The sequence below is a fragment of the Caretta caretta genome, chromosome 13 (assembly GCF_965140235.1).
Source record: "Caretta caretta isolate rCarCar2 chromosome 13, rCarCar1.hap1, whole genome shotgun sequence".
Lineage (NCBI taxonomy): Eukaryota > Metazoa > Chordata > Testudines > Cheloniidae > Caretta > Caretta caretta.
Genome location: NC_134218.1, coordinates 14,646,907 through 14,666,947, shown reverse-complemented (window position 1 = coordinate 14,666,947; position 20,041 = coordinate 14,646,907). Strand labels below are relative to the sequence as shown.

At 38.3% G+C, this 20,041-nt stretch overlaps 2 protein-coding genes across 2 annotated transcripts in view; one reads left to right on the top strand and one right to left on the bottom strand.

Annotated features, from left to right (window-relative positions):
- TSHZ2 (teashirt zinc finger homeobox 2) overlaps positions 1 to 17,883 on the top strand; it is a 270,750-nt gene extending 252,867 nt beyond the window's left edge. Inside the window, exon 3 of the mRNA XM_048819720.2 lies at positions 7,541 to 17,883. The gene's annotated coding sequence lies outside the window, so the exon portion shown is untranslated. The remainder of the gene's footprint in view (positions 1 to 7,540) is intronic.
- The window catches only part of ZNF217 (zinc finger protein 217), a 106,098-nt gene that overhangs the window by 33,766 nt on the left and 52,291 nt on the right, over positions 1 to 20,041 (bottom strand). Inside the window, exons 5-6 of the transcript XR_012664694.1 lie at positions 14,679 to 14,755; positions 6,333 to 6,470 (exon numbers count right to left, since the gene is read on the bottom strand). The gene's annotated coding sequence lies outside the window, so the exon portion shown is untranslated. The remainder of the gene's footprint in view (positions 1 to 6,332; positions 6,471 to 14,678; positions 14,756 to 20,041) is intronic.

The window sequence follows — 20,041 nt, the reverse complement described above, 5'->3', positions numbered from 1 at the left end:
TACCATCTATTGTCTCATCAGCACTGTCAGCGCATTAAAAGGAAATAAAGCAGGCCTGTGAGGAGGAGTCAAAAGGAGAAGTTTTCTTTATGCTTTGGGCTTTCTCGTAGTCTCTAATGATTCCCTTCTCCCCAGGATCCTAATTCAAGCAACTGGCATGTGGTATATTTTGCAGATAAATCAGCAGTGGAAAAGTATGTGCAGCTCTGGCACACAGGGTCGGTGATTTAACTTGTATTTGCTCAAGAGCCAGCCAGCACACTGACTATTTTTTTAAGGTGGGGAGGTTTCTATGTAAAGGCTTTCTCCAAAAAAAAGAGAAAAGTAGTGTGCTCTGCATTAATGAATGTAGTCATCCCCCTGCACTGCTGACTAGTTCATCCTGCAGAATGTAATCTGAAGAGGCAAGGTGAGTGATTTAAGAAGTCTTCCAGATGCCTGTTTAAACTCTTCAGGGTGGGATTTATAAAGGTATTTAGGCAATTAGATACCTTGGTGACTCCCACCCTAAGGCTCTGATCCTGCAAACATCTGAGCTCAGCAGGACCATTTGCCTGTGTGAAGTTGAGCGCACACATAAATGTTTGAAGAATCAAGAGCAGTGATAAGTTGGCACATACGTTGTGTCAATAATCACTGCTGACTTCCTGACTGGGTAGTTTGAATACCAACTATAGGAGTCAGTGAGAAGACTACGAATAGAACTGAGTGAAAAGTTTCATTTCAAAAGTGAAACTTGCAAATTTCAGCTTTTGGCTGGATTTGCAAAAAAAACCAAAAAATAAAACCTTAAAATAGCAATTTCTCAACAATGTAGTTTTGCAAGTATTTCCCATAAGAAAGAGTTTTTTTGTTTTGAAAGCACCTTCTGATTCTGTTACAATGAAACTTTTTGAGAAAGATATTGAAACAAACAATTTAAACTGACTGGAATTCACAAACTTCATGGCAAACTCATTTTCTCTGAACTTAAGCAAATCCTTTGATATATGAAAATTCTGCTGATTTTCAGGGGTGTTATAATTGGCTCGGGCTATTTTCGTATTTTACTTTGATAGCAGCAGTTGCTGTCATTGCAGAAAACATGAAAATCATCAGAAGAAAATTAGCTAGAATTTGATCTTACATAAAATGTTGTGCAACTTACAAAATTTCACAAAACTTTTTTAAAATATTTATGCTAAATTTTGGTGACGCAAACTAAAACGGCTGCTACTCTGAAACTCCGAGAGTTTTTTCACAGCTCTGACAATGTTTGCTTTTTCAGAGAAATGTCTGTGTGGTGTTCCATTCTGAGCTATTGTGAGCAAACTTGGAAATACAAAGAACCTTTCCCAGCCAGGTGTGGGTGACAGGAAAGAGGGAGATTATTGTTCTAATAATTTGAGGGTATGTCTACAATACATTGAATCTCAGATTCTGGATCAGTTGACTGCGGTTTGTGAGGCTCAGGCTGTGGGACAAAAAATAGCAGTGGAACCATTCCTGTTTGGGCTGGAATCTACACTGGTATTTTTAAACCCACAGCCCGAGCCCCAGGAGCCAAGTCAATGCACCCAGGCTCGGAGACTTGGCGCCACGGGTTTTTCCGTGCAGTGTAGACATACCCTTTGTTAAAACTTAGCACCGTGCCTTCTCACTGTCCCCACACATCCTGGTCAGAGGGGAAGATCAGCAAAGAAATCTACATTTATTTCAAATTTCACTTTTCTATCTATGGCCCCCATGACGGTCATATCTGAGTGCCTCACAATCTTTTATGTATTCATCCTCACCACAACCCTGTGACATGTGACTGTGAAGTACTATTATTCCCATTTTACAGATGGGGACATGAAAGACTAGGGGAAATTAATGGGACATAGGCACCTAAATATTTTTTGAGGATCTGGGCCTAAGTGACTAGCCCATGGTCACACAAGATGTCTGTGACAGAGAAGGGACTTGAACCCAGACCTCCCAAGTCCCAGTGCCTGAACCATCTGTATTCTCTCTCTCTCTCTCTGTCATTTCCCTTTTAGTTTGGCCTTGTAATTCACCTTTAAAGCATACTTCTGTCCTGAGCTGCTTAAGGTACTTCAAAATGTAGCAAGGCACCCAGTGTCTCATGAACCTTTTGGTGCAGCCCTTTTATTTTTACTGTATAACCCATTAGACTAATACCAACACTTAGACTGAAGCATGAGATCTAACCTAAAGCACTCAGAAAAGGTCACAATTTTGCTTGTGACCTGTATTGACAGTTGCTTGTTGAAAAGAAACCAGAATTCAACTTTCTTGTCCACATTTTCAATGCAGCTGCCAGCAACTAAGTATCTTCCAGAGAGGGCAGATGGTGCCCTGTACAGTGAACAATTTAAATTTTTAGAAAATGCAGCAACTAGGCAAAAAGAAACGTTTTTTGTCTCCAGGAACATGCTGTCAATAACATCTGCTCTCAAATATACCACAAAATTGATGACTATGCCTTATTTATGGAAACAACAACAAATTAAATTATGTTGCCTTTTTCTTTTCTTTTCAAGCTTGCAATCCTTGCACATACCCATGTGTTTCTTTCCTGTACAAGTGATTAGGGGGGACTAGTCAAATGTCAGGGTATTTCTTTGTCTGTGTCTGTTAGAGGTCAGGTGTATTTTTATTTATTTGTTAACTAGCATTTATATTCTAGTGGCACCTCAAGGCCCCAGATGAGATCAGGAGTGAAATCCTGGTCCCTTTGAAGTCAATGGCAAAACTTCCACTGACTTCTGATTTCACCCCAGGACACGCACATAGTAAGAGACAGTCTCTACCCTAAAAAACTTGCAGTCTAAACAGACATGTCAGACAAAAGGTGGGAAGAGAAACAGAGGCACAGAGAAGGGATGTGATTTGCTCAAAACCATTCGCAACAAGTCCAGGCCTCCTGACTCTCAGCCCAGTGCTCCAGCCTCTTCCTGACCAGAAGCTGACAAAGAACTTAATGGCTTCTGCAAGCTTGTATTGTCTGGTCACAAATGCCCCCGTTCAGTAAAATACTTACGCATATGCCTAAGCGCTTTGTTGAATCAGAGTCAAAGTAGGGAAATCTATAGCAAAGCTTCCACTGAAATCAGAACAAGAGAAACTCAGAAAATGGAAGAGAAAAAATTCAATCTAATGCATTTCAAAGAGATTATTTATGTTTGCAATTAATGGGCCAGACCCTTAGCTTTTGTAAATCAGCATAACTTCATTGATTTTAACAGAGAGATGGTGATTTCCAAACTGGATCTGACCATGATCTATAATTGTGATGATCTTGGTATTGAAATCCTCTGGACTTTTTGTCCATCCTATTAAAGCTGTATTTTCTAGAAAGATTCTTCTCAAATGGATGCAACTTTAATGTCCTTCAAGTGTCTTTCAAATGTAGCTCCCTTAATCCCAATCAACAAGAACTCAAGATCCCCTACGTGTTTGTTGTCCATAGTGTCCTTTGCATACAGACTGAAGCATTCCAATATCTCCTGGGCTGTAGAACAAATTTCTCCTCCTTTGTCTTGTCACTCATTCTGATAGTTATATCATGGGCAGCAAACAATTTTTTAAATAAATGATGCCAAGTGCATCTCCCATTTTGCGTGGGGGGGGGTGAGGTGGAGGGTCAAAAGATTTAGTATCCAAGGCCTTGTGTCTGTGTGTATGATGTCACAAAGATTTAATATCCAAGGCCCTGTCTGCTCTGCATGGAGATTAAAGATCAGTGGTGAGTTGCCCTGATATCCTTCACCAAAATCTCACCTCTCCTCATACTCCCCTCGGGGCGTTATGGAGTAGTTGATTGCCACTTTCATCATGTATGTAATGTAGTTCAGAAGCACTATAGGAAACTTAAGAGGAAGTGCAATATGGATCTGATCTCAACGAAATCATTGAGAGTCTCTGCATTTGACTTCAGTGAGAGTTGAAACATAACTTAAATGAATGTAAAATATTATTACAAAATATTGCACTAATAATAATTATTTTAACCCATAACCATCTTTGCTGATCATACAAGAATTTCTGTTTTGTAAACTAAAATATGTTCTATGAAACTGTAGTGTGCTGTTAAATGCCCTTCCGGAAGGTACTCCTGCTATTAGGCTTTACTATGGATATGCGGACAAAACTTAGATAGAGGAAATGCTTTGTATAATCAGCATAAATAATTTACGGTAGCATATTATTTAGATTGACATACCTTCAGTTATAATTATGGATAACCATACAGCATTTAGAGTCTGTAATATTATCATTAGTTGTCAAAAGAGTCTTACATCAAGCAAAATTTACCCAGATTTCTTCTTTCTTACTAGTTGGATATCGTACATATGAACATTTATTCTTGAAGGAACAGATTTTCTGCTGCCATAAGAGTGTAACAAAAATAGGTAAAAAATGACATCTAGAAATAATGTTTGGTAACTCCATAGCAATTACCTGTGTCTTTCTGTAGTGCTGCAAATTAGCATCTTATATCCAACTGTTTTAGCACTATATGGGTCGGATCCAAAACTCATGGAAGTCAATGTCTTCCACGGACTTCAATGGGCAGATCAGGTCCTATAAGAGCTAAGCGTTATTAATTAATTATATTATATTATATTATTATTATCCAACTGATAAAGCAGTGATAAAACTATTTTAATAAAGTCCTGAAACTAGAAGGAAAAATGGTAAACAGATGAGTCTGCCATCATCCTATTGGGTCTGGAGGGCCATATTTCTTCCATAGGTCCTGACAAACCATTTGTGATATAAATTCCAATGGAAAGGGCTTGATGTGAAAAGCATAGGCAACACATTCTGTCATACCAGCTGGATGTAAACTGCAGTACAATTAGTATAACTTTTGATTGGGATGAGAGAGGCAAATAAAGTGCAGTGCCTAGTGCATGGAACTGAGGGAAGTGTAGGGCCTATGATAAACAGTTGAGCAGTTTTGAGTCCATACATACACACAGAGCCCTTAGCTGTTGACAAAGGGTTAACTGTCCAGTCTCAAATTGCAGACACACCGAAGAACTGCTCTTCAAAAAGCTTCACAGAAGATTTATGGTGGGATTCAAATGATGAGAGGGAGGGTGTTTGCTCTATGAGTGGGAAGGTGCTTACTGGAAGGAATTTTGAGTCCTGACACAGCTGCATTAAAATAGATATAACTTTTTACATCTGTTGACAGCTTGATAATTAATGTTAAATAAAAGCAAAGTCTCAATGTCTTTGCATCTGATGCTTCACATATGCTGCACAAGACCAGCATGATGAACAGCACCAAAGGAATTTTTAGATCATAATTAAAGTTACACACTTTACCTTTCTTGATATTGAAAGTTGAGCCACACTAAAATAAATGCCCGGGCAGCAACATCACTTTCCTAACGAATACCATTTGAAAACCAACCTCTTATGCTCCAGTCAACTGTTGCACTCTCTAATGACACTCTGTTTCTCTCTGAGACTTGATATTGAAATGCATAAACAATTACCTTATTCATCACGTCTGCACTGTATGGGGATTCAGACAACTATGACTAAATTCCCAAAGTCCTGCCCCGGCCTGCATTGAGAGCAATATTCTCTGGAAGCATGTTCCATTCTGGCCAGTATCGGGCCAATCCAGAGGCTGCCTCCTCAGCTTGTATGAGGTATGTAGGCATCCTGCACTTCAGATCCACTATGGATCTGAACACAGCCCTAACAAAAGGCTTAAGTAGAGTGCCACAGGTGCCCAGGTCATTCTGGGTTAGGTTTAGAAAACTCCCTCCAAAAGCTTGATGCACAAGTTGATGCGGTTTGAGTGCCACGTACGTACTCAGGATCCTTTGTGCTCAGTGATTCTGTAGTTGTAAAATTTGCCACAGAATCCACCTCTTACTTACTGCAGAATTTAAGGCCTGGTCTACATCTAAAACTGGCGACATTGCTCTGGAGCATGAAAAATCCACATCCTTGAGAGACGCAGTTAAGCCAACCTAAGCCCCACTGTAGAAACCACTAGGTTGACAAAAGAATTCTTCTGTCAACCTAGCTATTGTCTGGAGGGGCTGGAATTACTGTAGCGATGGAAAGACCTCTTAAATAGTTATGTTTCTAGCCCTCTCCTCTGTGAAGAAAACCCTGAAAATGTGAAGCAGGAGTAGATTAGGCAGTGTTGTCCTTCAGTGAGAAAGCCACCTGAAACATCAGCCCTGCAAGGTGTGAATTACCCCATTCATCTCAGTGGAGTGTTGACTCTGAAATCTAAAGACAACATTTTAAAATGTCAACATTAACCATTGTCAGCATTTATCATTTTAGTGGAAATATCTATCTACTGTACTTACCCACTGTCTTGACTGTTTGTTGTGCATTCTTGGGTGCTGAAAGCTTGGGTGCCCTCCACACTGCTGCAGTCTCCAGCTTCTCTCCTACCAACTTCTCCATTGCAGTTGTGCATGGTCAATGCAAAACTCTGAATTCCCCTGAAAACATGAGGAGATTGTAAAACAAACTGAATATCAAAATAAATAACATGGAGTCTACTCTACTGTTGGTAGTTTTCATTTTCAGATTGAATTTATTGAAAAATCTCACATTATTTTTAATTTAAATGAAGCTACCATTGGTTTTGCAGTCTGCTGAGCCAGATTAAGGAACGATTCCACATAATTTCATCCTGCTTGCTGCAGAGTACATGGGCCTTGAATAGTCTGTATTTTTTTCATAAACACGTTTCTCTATCTCTTGCTGATCCTTTTTTCCACCCTCTTTCTGTATTGGATTTCACTCTGTTTAAGTCTCTGCTTCCTTTTTCACCTTATTTTTGCACTGTTGTGTTTTTTGTCTGCTGTTTTTCTCAGTCTCTTGGACCCGGGACATAAGCCAAAAAGCACTCAAATTTGAATTAAACTTTTAAATCCATAATTTAAAATTAGGTAAAAGTAGCACTCTATCCCTATCCACATCACAAAATAAGCCACTTAGTGTGTTCAGTAGCTGTGGGATGGCAGAATTTATTTTTCATGGAAGAGCCACGGTTTTAGTAGTAGAGAGCTGGGTTGTGGGAAGGGAGCATTATTTCCAGGAATGACCAGAAATAACATGATGGTGGCCTGTTTAAAGGCAAAGTGGATACCAAAATATCCATTCAGCCTGGATCTTACAACATCCCTTTGATCAGAGTAACACAAGGTTCATTATACTGAACAGGTAATATTCATTGCTAGAGAATGGCAAGCCTAGTACATGTTTGGGATATGCAGGGTGATGGACTTAGTGGGCCAGATTCAGATATGACATAAGCAGCTGCAACAACTCGACTTCATTTGGAGCTACGGACACTTATCCCAGGACACAAATGGATTTAATTATCTGTTTTTTGTTCGTTTGTTTTTTGGGTCAATCTCTGTCGTCTGAGAGCTTCTGAATTGTTCTGGGATGTCACAGAAACTGAAGCTGGGAAATTATTGAGAAAAATATATATTTGATAAAACCTAGATTCATGATTTCAAGTATAATAATATATACATACATATTATTATTCTGATTACAGGACAAATGCCTTAGTTCCAGCTCTCCAGCCCAGGCTTCCTGCACTGAGCCCGTCTCCACGCGTCACTCCACTCCTGACATTGAACTCCCGACAACCCGGACCGAGAAGACTGCCAAAAACACTCCAGCTATTCTTCTTCATCTTCACTAACAATTTGGTAATGAAGTATTGATTTCCACTCCCCTGCTTATGGACGATATTAGATTTTCATTGATAAACTGCACTGGGGCTGTCTAGTCTCCACTGTCCCTTTTTGCTGTCACTAAAACAAAGTGCCACTGAAGTAAGATAATGACTGAGAACACTGATGTACTTATTTCATCAATTTGTAACACTTGACAGGAAAAAAAAAAGTATACTTCTTCATAGTTTAATGTCCAAGTGTGCTACACAAGATGCCGTCACACTGGAAGCTTTGCTTTTCATGGTAATGTCCATTCCCTATTTATAACCCCTTTGGGATCGTTTGTCTAAAGGAAATGTTTCTATTCAGTGCAGCTATTACTGTTGCACCTGGGTTGCTCAATCCAGTCATTGCACTAGGGATCAATACATCACAGTAAGTAGAAGAATTATTAAGTTAAACCAGATTCTGAGCCAAAAAAACTCTGAACAATGTTAATCTTCTGTGCAAGTTGTTCAGATAATTATGTTTAACCAAGTTGCTGCCAAAGATTTGTTTAAAATGGATTATTTTCAGTTTGTTTTATTCATCAGATATATTTTTTTTTTAAATCTCCATTACTGCATATGACAAGACATATGCAATGGAGTGATTTTTAAACAAAAGCACTATTGTTAGATCATTGAGCATTATCATATATATATATATAATAAGAACCAAATTCATCTCCATTACTGTCAATGGGGTTACTTTGGATTTATGCTATTGCAAATGAGATCAGAATCTGGCCTTCGTACTGTCTGTTGGGCTTGTCTATTACTACACAAAGCACAGCTTACTTTTAAAATCAGCTGAAACCCAGTAGGGTAGGAGGGGAGGGCTTCAATTTAAAATTTGTTCCTGGAACTTTTTTCATTAAAACTTAGAGGTCCCAATTTTAATTTGTGGAATATTCATGATAATAATGAGATCTAATTAAGACATCCATTAAAAGCCCGTTAAAGTTAATTTAACGTAAAAATTCCAATAGAACTGTATTAGATTTTCTCCATTAAATTAACGTTATGGATTTTTAACGGATGTCTTAATTATACATTATTATTAACGGGAATACTGTATTACACAGATTAAAATCGGGTTCGAAGTCAACTCAGAAAAGCTTCCAGGATGTTTTAATATTACAAACCTCACATGACTTAGTGCACTGTATGGAAAATCAAGCTCATCAGGCACAGCTCTGTTTACTCTAGCTGAGCATTTGCTGTACAACTAAAGCAACCTAGAATAGATAAATTCATCACTGCATTTAAAGAATAAATTTCCTTATTCTCAAAGGATAAATAAGTCTGAATCAAGATGTAAACTGCTACTCAAGATGAAAGATTTAAAGTATGCTCGGCACAAAATTGAGATGTGGATCTTTTTTCAAACTGAAGACAATTTGGGGCATTGCTTTTTAATTATTTTATTTAGAATCTGAAGGATAAAATAAAAATGCAGCCATGGCAAAATGAATCTAAATAGATTTATAATATTCCTTATTTCCGATGCAGGGTGGGCGATGTTGGAATTGGTTGGGAAATTTTGACATGATCCCTAAACTCAACATCGGGAGGGGGACCTTGTTATTTACCTCCTAGGAAACATGTTGCCCTTATACCACATATAATAGCAAATTGCTTTTTTTATGGCATGCATAACCTAGATGGGGAAAAATATGGCGCTTGAGGGAAGGAGGGAAAAAGTAAATGAAGTTCCAGGAATGTCATTCTGAAGTAATGAGGCATGGACAGAAAATAGACCCCTCACATCATCGGATTGAGATGGCAGTCGAAATAGCTTCATTGAAGTGTCAGCACTCATCCATCAATCAATCATCCACAAGGAAAAATAGCGACAGTACAACGGGGCGGCTTTTACGGGATTTACTCATGGGCATAGGGAATAGCAGCTCAAATGTAGTCCTGACATGAAAAGCAAGGTGCTGATATTATTTTTTATGATGGGAGGATCATAAAGTGAATTGAGAACAGAGAGATCTGTCTTTGCTTAACCTATTCAACTGGAAATGAACGGAGCTCAACTGGAAATGAACGGAGACTTCAGATGGGTTAAGACTGAAGCATGCACTGTGCCAAGCCCTGTCCATTGACAACAAAATTCTATTAAAGTGAAATCAATGCATTAGCATTGGGTTCCTCTGAAGCTGTTAAATCGCACAGTCCAGATCAGAGTTATTAAATGAAGTTATGTAGTGTGGGGGAGGTGGGGTGGTCCCTCCAGTGTGAGTCCAGCACTACTATCAAATTCCACTTTGGGGAAACATGGATATTTCCAGCACCAAGAATTTTTCTCTTTCTTAATAAATAAATAAATAAATAAATAAATTTTGTGACATAAAATACATTAGCAAATACTAGGGGCTGGGGTCTGATCCTGTTCCCACAGCACTCAATTGGCAAAACTCCTATTGACTTCTGATAGGCCTAATCCTGCTCTACACTGAAGCCGGTGGAAATTTTGCCATTGATTTCAATGGACGCAGGCTCTATATGTGCAACATTTTTGCTGCCTTTTTTTTTTTTTAAACAGCACAGCGGGCCAGATTCTGTAAAGTGCTGAGGAGCTAAGCCCCTCCATTCCATCCAAGTCAATGGGTGATGAGGTGATACTTGGGGAATCAAGCCACAATATTTTGGGCTGTAGGGCCCTTTGGTTCACTCTTTATTCACAGACCAGATTCTGACACCCTGTTAGTGAGATTAACCATGAAGATATGGGTTCATTTCTTCAAGAGGAAACTCTGTCTCTACAATCTGTCATGCCTGGACTACCCTCCTTCCCTCAAGCAGACCTTCTCCTTCAGCAGAGAGACATGTAAAATGAGGCATTTGTAGCAACTGGGTAATAGAACATGCACTCTAATATGAATTATGCTGACACATAATCATGTTGGGACCAGTGAGTGCAAACAGAGATGAAAAGTTACCACTTTCTCTAGTGGAAGGTCTGTGCTCTCTTTTTTTACAGGGTGCGCTCTCTCCTTGTTTTATTTATTTCATTTATTTATTTGGTAAATAACAAGTTGTTGCATGTATGAAAAGATTTCAAAAATGCCTGTGGGGGCTAACGGGGTGGGGAGCAAGTTTACAAGATTAGCGCCATTGTTCCTCAGTGCAAGTTTACAAGAGCTTGATGATCATAGAATCATAGAATATCAGGGTTGGAAGGGACCTCAGGAGGTCATCTAGTCCAACCCTCTGCTCAAAAGCAGGACCAATCCCCAATTAAATCATCCCAGCCAGGGCTTTGTCAAGCCTGACTTTAAAAACTTCTAAGGAAGGAGATTCCACCACCTCCCTAGGCAACGCATTCCAGTGTTTCACCACCCTCCTAGTGAAAAAGTTTTTCCTAATATCCAGCCTAAATCTCCCCCACTGCAACTTGAGACCATTACTCCTTGTCCTGTCCTGATGTCGCAGGGCTAGATCTGTTGGACCAGATTCTCAGCTAGGGTAAATCTGCATAGCTCCCTTAACTTTAACTGAACGATGCCGATTGACACCAGAAGAAGCTCTGGCCCAAAGAGCACAAGTAAAGGATCGACACCAGCCTAGAGAACAGAGCCTGATTTATTCAAGAAAACTAGGTGCTGCATGGTCAAGCGCTAGAACAACTACTTCATTTAGAATCTGGCCACAAACCTTTATTCCGCCATTCTAAACCTTAATTATTTTGCCTGCATCACTGTCCTTTGGGAACATTTTAGATACACTTTTGAATTAAGTGACTTTTTTTTTTTACAAGAGGATATATATAAAAAAGAAAATATACATCTCTCTCTCTCTCTCTTTCTGTATCTGAAGCAGGATGAGTTGATAGTTTATCTGTCATATAAATCAGGTAACACAGAAAATCACTGCATCTTTTCTCTGTCGCATCTACTCAATAGCTATCGTTCTGACTTTATTCTTATTGGAGATCATCAAAACATTAATTAAAAACCTGGTGATCAAACAGCCGAATCTTTATGATTCATGTCTCTGCTTATTAACAAGTGGCATATTGGTACACCACATATCCAAGCTTCTTATGCTTTTGCACTGCAATAAAGCATTAAGAATTGTTACCCTTCTGTACGGCTCTGCAAGGTGTATTTAGAAACCATAGCCTCCTTTCTGCTACTGTACATGTCTAAATAAGCCATTTCACCATTTTTTAAAATGATTTTTAAAGGGGTGTGTGGAATTAGCAACAGCTTAGAGCCTAAAATATGAGAATTGAAAGTACTCAGCAATTTTGTAAATAAGGCCCTAATTGTCCAGGCACCAGGGGGTTGTGTGGGAGTGGAGGGGAGGATATCTAGTTTTTAAAAATGGCTATCATTAGTTCAATTACAATTTAAAAAAAAAAAAAACTTTGAAAATCAGCTAACATATCCAGTAATTACTTGTCAATCCAACTTCATAAGGATTTTTATTACCTACTTGTAAAAGTAGTTACAAGACTGACCTCACTGGCTCCTTTAGCGATCATGGAGGATATAACAAGTCATTTTAAAAATCAATAATTATATATTAACGCAGTAAAGGGTGAAGTCCCAAGGAGTTTTTAGAAGTTATTGTGTCAACTCTCACACATTTATAAGGCAAGGATTATTTTCTAGTGTTCTCTTTTTTTTCCCCCCAATCATTTTTAATAAACTACAATAATAAATAAAGTGCCATATTTATTGGCATATAAACCAGGCTATTTATACCAAAGGTTCATTTCCTAATTTGCTTTAAGAAATAAGGCTTAGGGGAGTGGAGAGTGGGGCTTTGGAAGAAAGCAGGGTGAGGTCTGGAAAGCCTTGTGAGGCTGAAGAAAAGGCCCTATGAGGCCTGGGGCCTGAGGCAGTGCTTAAGTGAAAGTTGGGCACAGCTCAGAGGGGATTTGGCTTATGCCGGGCTCACCTGTTGTCGTTAGTTACTGAGGGCTCAATCCTGCCAGGTGCTGAGCAACACCTGAGTGGCCAATGTTTTAGTGCACCAGCCAGAGTAGGAGCACAGTCTGGAATGCTCAGTACCATTTTTGTCAATTTTTCCCAACTAGCTCAAGGCGCAGCCCTACCCAGCTGCATGGAGGAAGGTTGGGGTGAAGAAAGATCCCTGCCTCCTTACCCCCCGCGTGCCACCCTGCCTCTGACTGCAAAGTTCATTGCAAAGGATGCAATTGTGCCCAGTATAAATAGATCTCAGTAGCATTTGTCTTTTGCCTTCACAAACAGATGAATGATGCAATTTATATTTAAAACTCCCTCAATAAAGACAATATTAATCACAGATTCCAAATCAATACAACACAATTACAATAGGGTTTAAAGGCCATCAGTCACCTTGCAGGGAAATTGACATAACCACCTCCTAAACAGGTAAATTTATATGTTGAAAAGGTACTACTAGCATGTGCCCCTATACTTGCAATGGCCCTACATATAACCTGACATATTATTTCTGTTCCTTGAGACCATGAGATACATATTTATGTGAGTGCATAGCAACCCTGACCCACTGACCTCAGTTCTCTGTGCTTCTTATTGCAGAGGACCTGTAGATTAGTTTCTCTGTGGGTTTTGAAGAAAGCCATAGTAAATGCAGTGAGATTCTGTTTCAGTGGGCATAGCTTTCCTGATGAGTACCTTTACCTCTCAGAATTTTCTCCATAATTTGCAATAGTTTATTTTTTAAACAAATGTGAATTATTTTCTGTTGAAAAAGTATAGCAAGATACTAACATGCTCATTTACTTTCCTTAGTGCACATAGTTCTTCAATAATGTCTCTGAAATATTTTAGACAGAAAATGAAATCTGTAAACTCAGGCAGATATTATCGAGTCCTTATTTGTTTTGCAGAAAAAAAGAGAGAGGGTAAAATTGCTGGATTTTGAGATGCATGAAGTATCTAAACAATGAAAAAACATGCACTTTAAGGTAGATTTCAGTTTACATTCCATCAAACTAAGGGCCTGACCCAACATCACTTGGAGTCAATAGGAGTCTTTCCACTGATTTTGATGGGCACTGGATCAGGCCTTTAAAGGAATAACTCCATAAATAAACTCTTCCAGATAGTTTTTATTTCCTGTAATATTTGATCTCATTCATGCACACATAATTTAGGATTTGTCCTTACTCTAATCCTCTTCAGTGGAGAAAGAAGGCTTTGGGTTGTTTTGTTTGGTTGGGTTTTGTTCTTTTAAATAGGATCAATCAAAATAAGTACAATCAAAACCTTTGTGTGACTTAATGTGCAACAATTATAAAATCCCAGAGAGAAGCCCTATATCCACTGGGCTGAGAACTTCGTTTCAAATATTGTTTAGAATCAGCTTAGTCTGATTTGGTTTGAACAAATTTCAACCAGCCATGGTAGACAAGACCAAGCCATATTTCAAGCAACTTTTAAAATTATGGGGCAGATTCTGAACTCATTTACATTAGTACAAATCCAGAGTAACTTCTTTGAAGTCAATAAAGTTATTCTAGATTTACAAGGGCATAAGATCAGAATGCAGCTCCACTGTTTCTAAATTTGTTTTTTTAACATACTAAATGGTATTTAAAACACCGTCAGCAAATGCAGTCCCCAGCCCATGTCAGATGGCATCTAAGGCTTGGTTTACACTTAAAAAGTTTTACTGGCATAGCTATGTCATTTATTAATATGATTTTTTTTCATGAAATAGTTATATCAGTAAAAGCCGTAGGATAAAAATAGCTATATGAGTACAGCTTATTTTGCTTCGCTTACCTGGAATAAACTATCTTGGAATAAGTACTTTTATTCTCGTATAACTGCATCTACACTAGAGTTTGTTTTGTTTTGGTTTTTTTGCTGTTTTAACTTAAGCTGGCAAAACTTTTAAGTATAGACAAAGCCTAAGGTAAAGATGTTTTGTGTACCAAGTGTCTGTATAGTATTTTCTTTTGAGAGTATTTTAAAAAGTGAAGTAGCTGTTCCACCAGACTTACCAAGAATAATAAACTCCAACTTCCACCTCATCTTCATTCTCAGCTGGTGAAATGTCTTCAAGCCTTTGTAAAATGCCCTGTTGGATAAAACAGATTAAATACTAATCCTAGCAGGTCACACGTTGCTTCTACTTGAGTTAGATTATCTACCTGTGCAGGCCTTCTTCCCCACCTGCCCACCCGTCCACCCCCCTTTTTTTTATTTTTATTTTATTTTATTTTATTTTGTTAGTACAGCTAATATCTTTCATTAAACATTCCAGATGAGATGGCAGGAAAATGATCAATGTTTTGCTTTTAAAAAGAATCAAAAAAATTGTGCAAAAATACGAATATATTGCAAAGTGGTGACTGATTTATCTTGAAATACAAATCCACAGTTGGGTATCAGCCCCAAGTGAAGAGTTGTATTTACAGAACTTAAACAGCCATGCAATTATGTCTCAGATGTGAAAGATTTGTATGGTAACGTTTTCACGTACTAAATGGTCCATGTAACATTCAGGAATTACATATCTCTCTGTAGCTATGTGAATATAAGCAGATAGATATAGATAGCTATGTAGATGTAGACAGATATCTAGATATATATGCATATACATACAATATGCATATATATAAAAAGCATGAACCATTCTGTGGCTGAAGTAACAGCTGTACACTATTTGCACTGAGCAAAAACAGCAGGAATCTTCAGGGCATACAATGCAGTATTTTGGCTTTATAATGCAGCAAATGCTGGAATGTGCAATACAGGTTGCAAAAGCTGACAAGCTCAACAGTTTTTATTTGGCTCAGGGTACTTAACTATCATATATCTCTGGTACAATATACCTTTTTGTCTAGTTCATAGCCATCACTTATTAATCCCATCCTTTGTTTTTTTCCTAATGTCTTGAATATGTCAGTGTGAATCATAAATATCCATCCCTATTTAAAATAATGGAGCACAGTTGGCCACCCCAGTAAATTTGACAGTCAGCTATTTCTTGCTCTGAGCAAACGCTTGTGGTGTTTAGTAAGTTTGCTATTGGCAGCATCTTCAGGTTACATTCTTGACCATAGGTGTTAGTTCTAGAATTTTGTTTTAAAGGTTAAAAATGCGTTATCAAAAGCTCACTTCTCTTTGGTCAGACAAAAACCAATGTATATACCTGTACTACAAATCGCAAAAAGAAAAGTAAACAATTTTTTATATTAACAAAGGAAAGAGGACTCCTTTCAAAGAGAAATCACAGTGACTTTATCTGTAGAATGTTTTGGTGCTTGTGCACTCATTTTGTAACAAGTGCATGTTGTACAGAATATATTGCCTGTATACTTAGGGCAGGGGGAAGGGGGAGGGGGGCACATCAAGCTGCTTTTCATTGTGCACTGCAGCTTGGTTGGATGGAAAGTTAAGCCTTTGATGCATTTTTATACTGTACATATTTGTATATATTAACTATATTGCCATGTTATGAACACAGATTTTGTTATATTTGCTTGTTTCTGTTTCCTACAAAACTGGTCCATTCTGGGGGATAATTTTTTTAATCAAAAATTTGCTTGTAATTTGTTTTTGTTTTCCTTGGTCGTCATCTTTTTATGGTTTATAAAGGAGTTAGGGTTGAGTTTACAGATGAACTATGAGAAGCAAGTCTGTGTTTGCATGAGACCTGCCCAATTGCTGGCTATAGGGGAGGGGGGAAAATCTAAGTCCAAATTTTGCTTTTAAGGCATGCCTAGTCCCATACATGTACAATTATTCTCTTTGTATTGTATCTAATAGTGCCTGAATTTTTTGCTTTAAAAAAGTCTTCTTAGAGGAACAATTCATAATTGTCAAAATTTGAAACATTAGCTTAATTTTGTTTTTATGACCCCTCATTTCTCCTCCTTATTTATTTTGTTGCTGTTATAATGGGCCCCAAGGCCATTTCTGACATTCCAGTGTTCTTCTTCCACATTAAGGATGTTTTTAAAATTACTAAGATTATTGAGCCAATAGGCTGTTTTAATCAAAACCATGTTTCACTTGGTTTTGATGATTATGAATGGTCTTTACAATGAAAAAAAAAAAGAATAAAATAAAAAGAAATCCTTTCTCCTAGGAGGATTGTACCACCTAGTGGTCAAAAAGATTCATCACAGATATGCATCTTCCCAATATTTCTGTCTTTCTCAAATCCAAGGTTCTCAAAGGTGGCAATTTTGCTTCACATTATTTGTCTATTATCATTAACTTAAACTAAATAACAAATTGAAAATGTTAATGGCATTTTTTTCTTTGGTTGATTGCTAAATAAATTCATATAATTTATACTAGAGGAGATTACTGCTTTTATTGTTTTGGTGTCCCCAAAACCAATTATTAACAATCAAGGTCTATGTATCTCATTACATTTAAATCAGGTCAAACCTGTTTATCCAAGGCCTTGTTTGATTTACAAAAGAATGGCTGTGTACTGGTACACTTAAGATGTATTTCTGTGTATGATTTTGCAGCATTGAAATCTCTCACCAATGATATTTTGCTCTATAATTTTTATCACTGCAAATAAAATCACTCCAGTTTTAGAACTGTAATTAAAGTCCCAAATAATAGATGATGCATCTTTATCTGTTGTGTTTAAAAGAAAAAAAATCCCAAACTGTTCATATAATCCTGAATGCCTCATTTCCATAAAAAAGGTTGCTATACATATATTATTTACATTTTTAAACATGGTAATTCTTTCCTTTGTGGCAGAAAATGTCTCTTTCTCACTGCAGTTATTGGAAAGCAACTGTTCACATCTGAAACGTTATCGTAATTTGCATCAGGAAACCGAACTACAGACATTAAGGACTTGGGTGTGTTCAATTATGATTTTGCTGGAGGCTGCCCCTCATTTTAATGCTGCACTCATTGAACTACCTTTCTGAAATCTAGCTGATATGGTTCACCATAGACATGCTTCACAACATCATTAGCTTTGCAAATGGCTTCATTTCAGTCAATGCAGACTTCAGTTTTGGCCAATTGTAAAATGGAAATTTAAAAAGGGAAAAAAACAGATGCACTTAAAACATGAAAAGAATTATTTATATGATAAAAATATATTTAGATTTTCAAAGCACAAGACTGAACAGAAGTGCTCTTTTTATGCTTTCTGAAGATGTTACTGTTAAAAGTCTTTCTACATCAGGCTTAATAAATCTGTAATGACATTTGATGGATTGATTTCTGTGTGGGTTCTTTTTTTTTTTTCTCCTTTCTTTCAACAGAGAGAGAAAAAGTCTGACCTGGAGAGATTGTGGGAGTAAAATCACAGGAATGTGCCTGTTTGAGTAAAACTCAATGACCCATTTCCAGCATCCCCTCTTCTCTTAATAATTTTTTTTTAAAATCAAACTACACCACCCCTCATTTGTTTCTATATATCTTTTGCTTTCTCTCATCTGGATTCTCTGACCACTTCACGCTTGGGTTATTTATGATGTAATCTACTGAAAGGCATTGGGCTGCTGTCACACAAATTCAAGGATTGCTCGCCATAAACCAGGCATGATTGAGATACCAAATACCCAGCTCTCAAGTGCTCCACCTCAGACGGATGGTTCTGTTTAACACTTAGTTTCCCTAAGTACTCCCTCGTTTCCCTTAATGTTCTCTCTGAATTGGGTGATGTTTCACATTCTGGAGTTCAGGAGCAGAAGCTGATACCACACAAGAAAATGATTTGTTATTTACTGCAGATGAGTTGAAGCTATCAGTGGCAGAGATTCCCAAGCCTTGTACTCATTAAATTATGATGGATACAATATCACCTGTTAGCTATATTTAATTGCCACTGCTCTGCATCTGGGTAATAAAATATAAGAAAAGCAGGATCCAACCCAGTATTCTTGATGGTAACAGGAAGCAGAAGTCCTGAGGGCGATAACGCAGGGCCAGTCTTACACACACATAATGCAAGTAACTGCATGGGGCAGTGCACAGACTTGCATCTGATAGACTAAGGTAATAATCTCTCCCTGCAGTCACAGGGACAAAGGGGAGGCCACTCACTGCATACTCCAGCCCTCCTGGCAGTGGGACCAGAGGGGTGGAAAGATACCACATGATTTCCCCTTACAGCAGTGAAATCAGAAGAGGCAACTCATGACACATCATCTGTGGCATGTTGGAGCCTTTCATTTCATAAGGCCAGTCCTACAGATAGACCTGATCCAAATCAAACATCAGTCAGGTTAGGAGCCTATGAAGCAATCTTCTTTTGCCTTCATTCTTGGACCTACCACACTCCCCTTCTTCATCCTTCAGTCTGAATGCCTGCCACCCATGAGACCACATGTAACATCTTCCAGCCAGGATGACGGATGTGGCCAGCACTGCTCTAGTGATCTAGAGTGCTGGAGATGTTAATACCTACCTAGAGCCCAAACTTCCCATTCCTATGACAAAACTATACCATCTCAAGGAGTAAAAGATCCCAAGGCTACTCTGGAACCTCTCTCCCCCTTGTGCTGCAGTGCAAAGTGCAGCCACAAAAACCTGGCCAGTAAGTCATCTTTTCAAAATATATATCTAAGGATAATAGTATAATTTTATATGTAATTGGTAATCCTGTTATTGGGTGAAATTGCCTCGGAATGATACAGTTGAAAAATTAAGTTCTGTATCATTCCGAGGCAATTTCATATAGGTGTAGATGATTAAAATAACAAATGACTCATTGAACTTGGAGATGGAAAAGGACTATTAGATCATTCAGTTCATCTTGCTGTCTACCTATACAGGAGTGTTCCCTATAGAACAGTCCCCATGGCTTTGTCTAGCCTTTACTCCAGCAGTGGGGCTTCTGTGTCACTTAACTTGAAAAACTACTTAGAAGTCTTATGGTTTACAAACACAGAGCTGTAGCTGTTATTCAGGTGAGATTCCCATTGAAGTTAATGGGAGTGTCACCAGTATATGAACTAAACTATAGGGTTTGACCCCACGTATTTTGTACGGATTCTATGAAAAGAAAGAACCTCCTACAGGCTAACCTACTGCCATGTTCTCCATTTGTAGACCAAGAGACGAATTGTGTTCTCCACCCGCAAAGCATGTGGGGTGCCACAATTGTAAGTGTGTCACAAGAACCCCTACACTGCTTCTCTGAGTCCTGCTGCAAGGCTGCATGTCAGGGTTAGCCCAGGGACAGCAGGAGTCTATGTAGCACACACTGCTATAGAGTCTGGATTACTCCAAACTGTAGAGCAGCCCATAAGCCGCCATTAGAAGCCTGCTGCAAACTAGAGCACTGTGGAGGCAGCTCTAATCTATATTAGGAGTCTCAAAAGTTGCTTAAAACCACCTTTGCACCCCCTCCCCTTAGGCTGTTCCTCCTGAC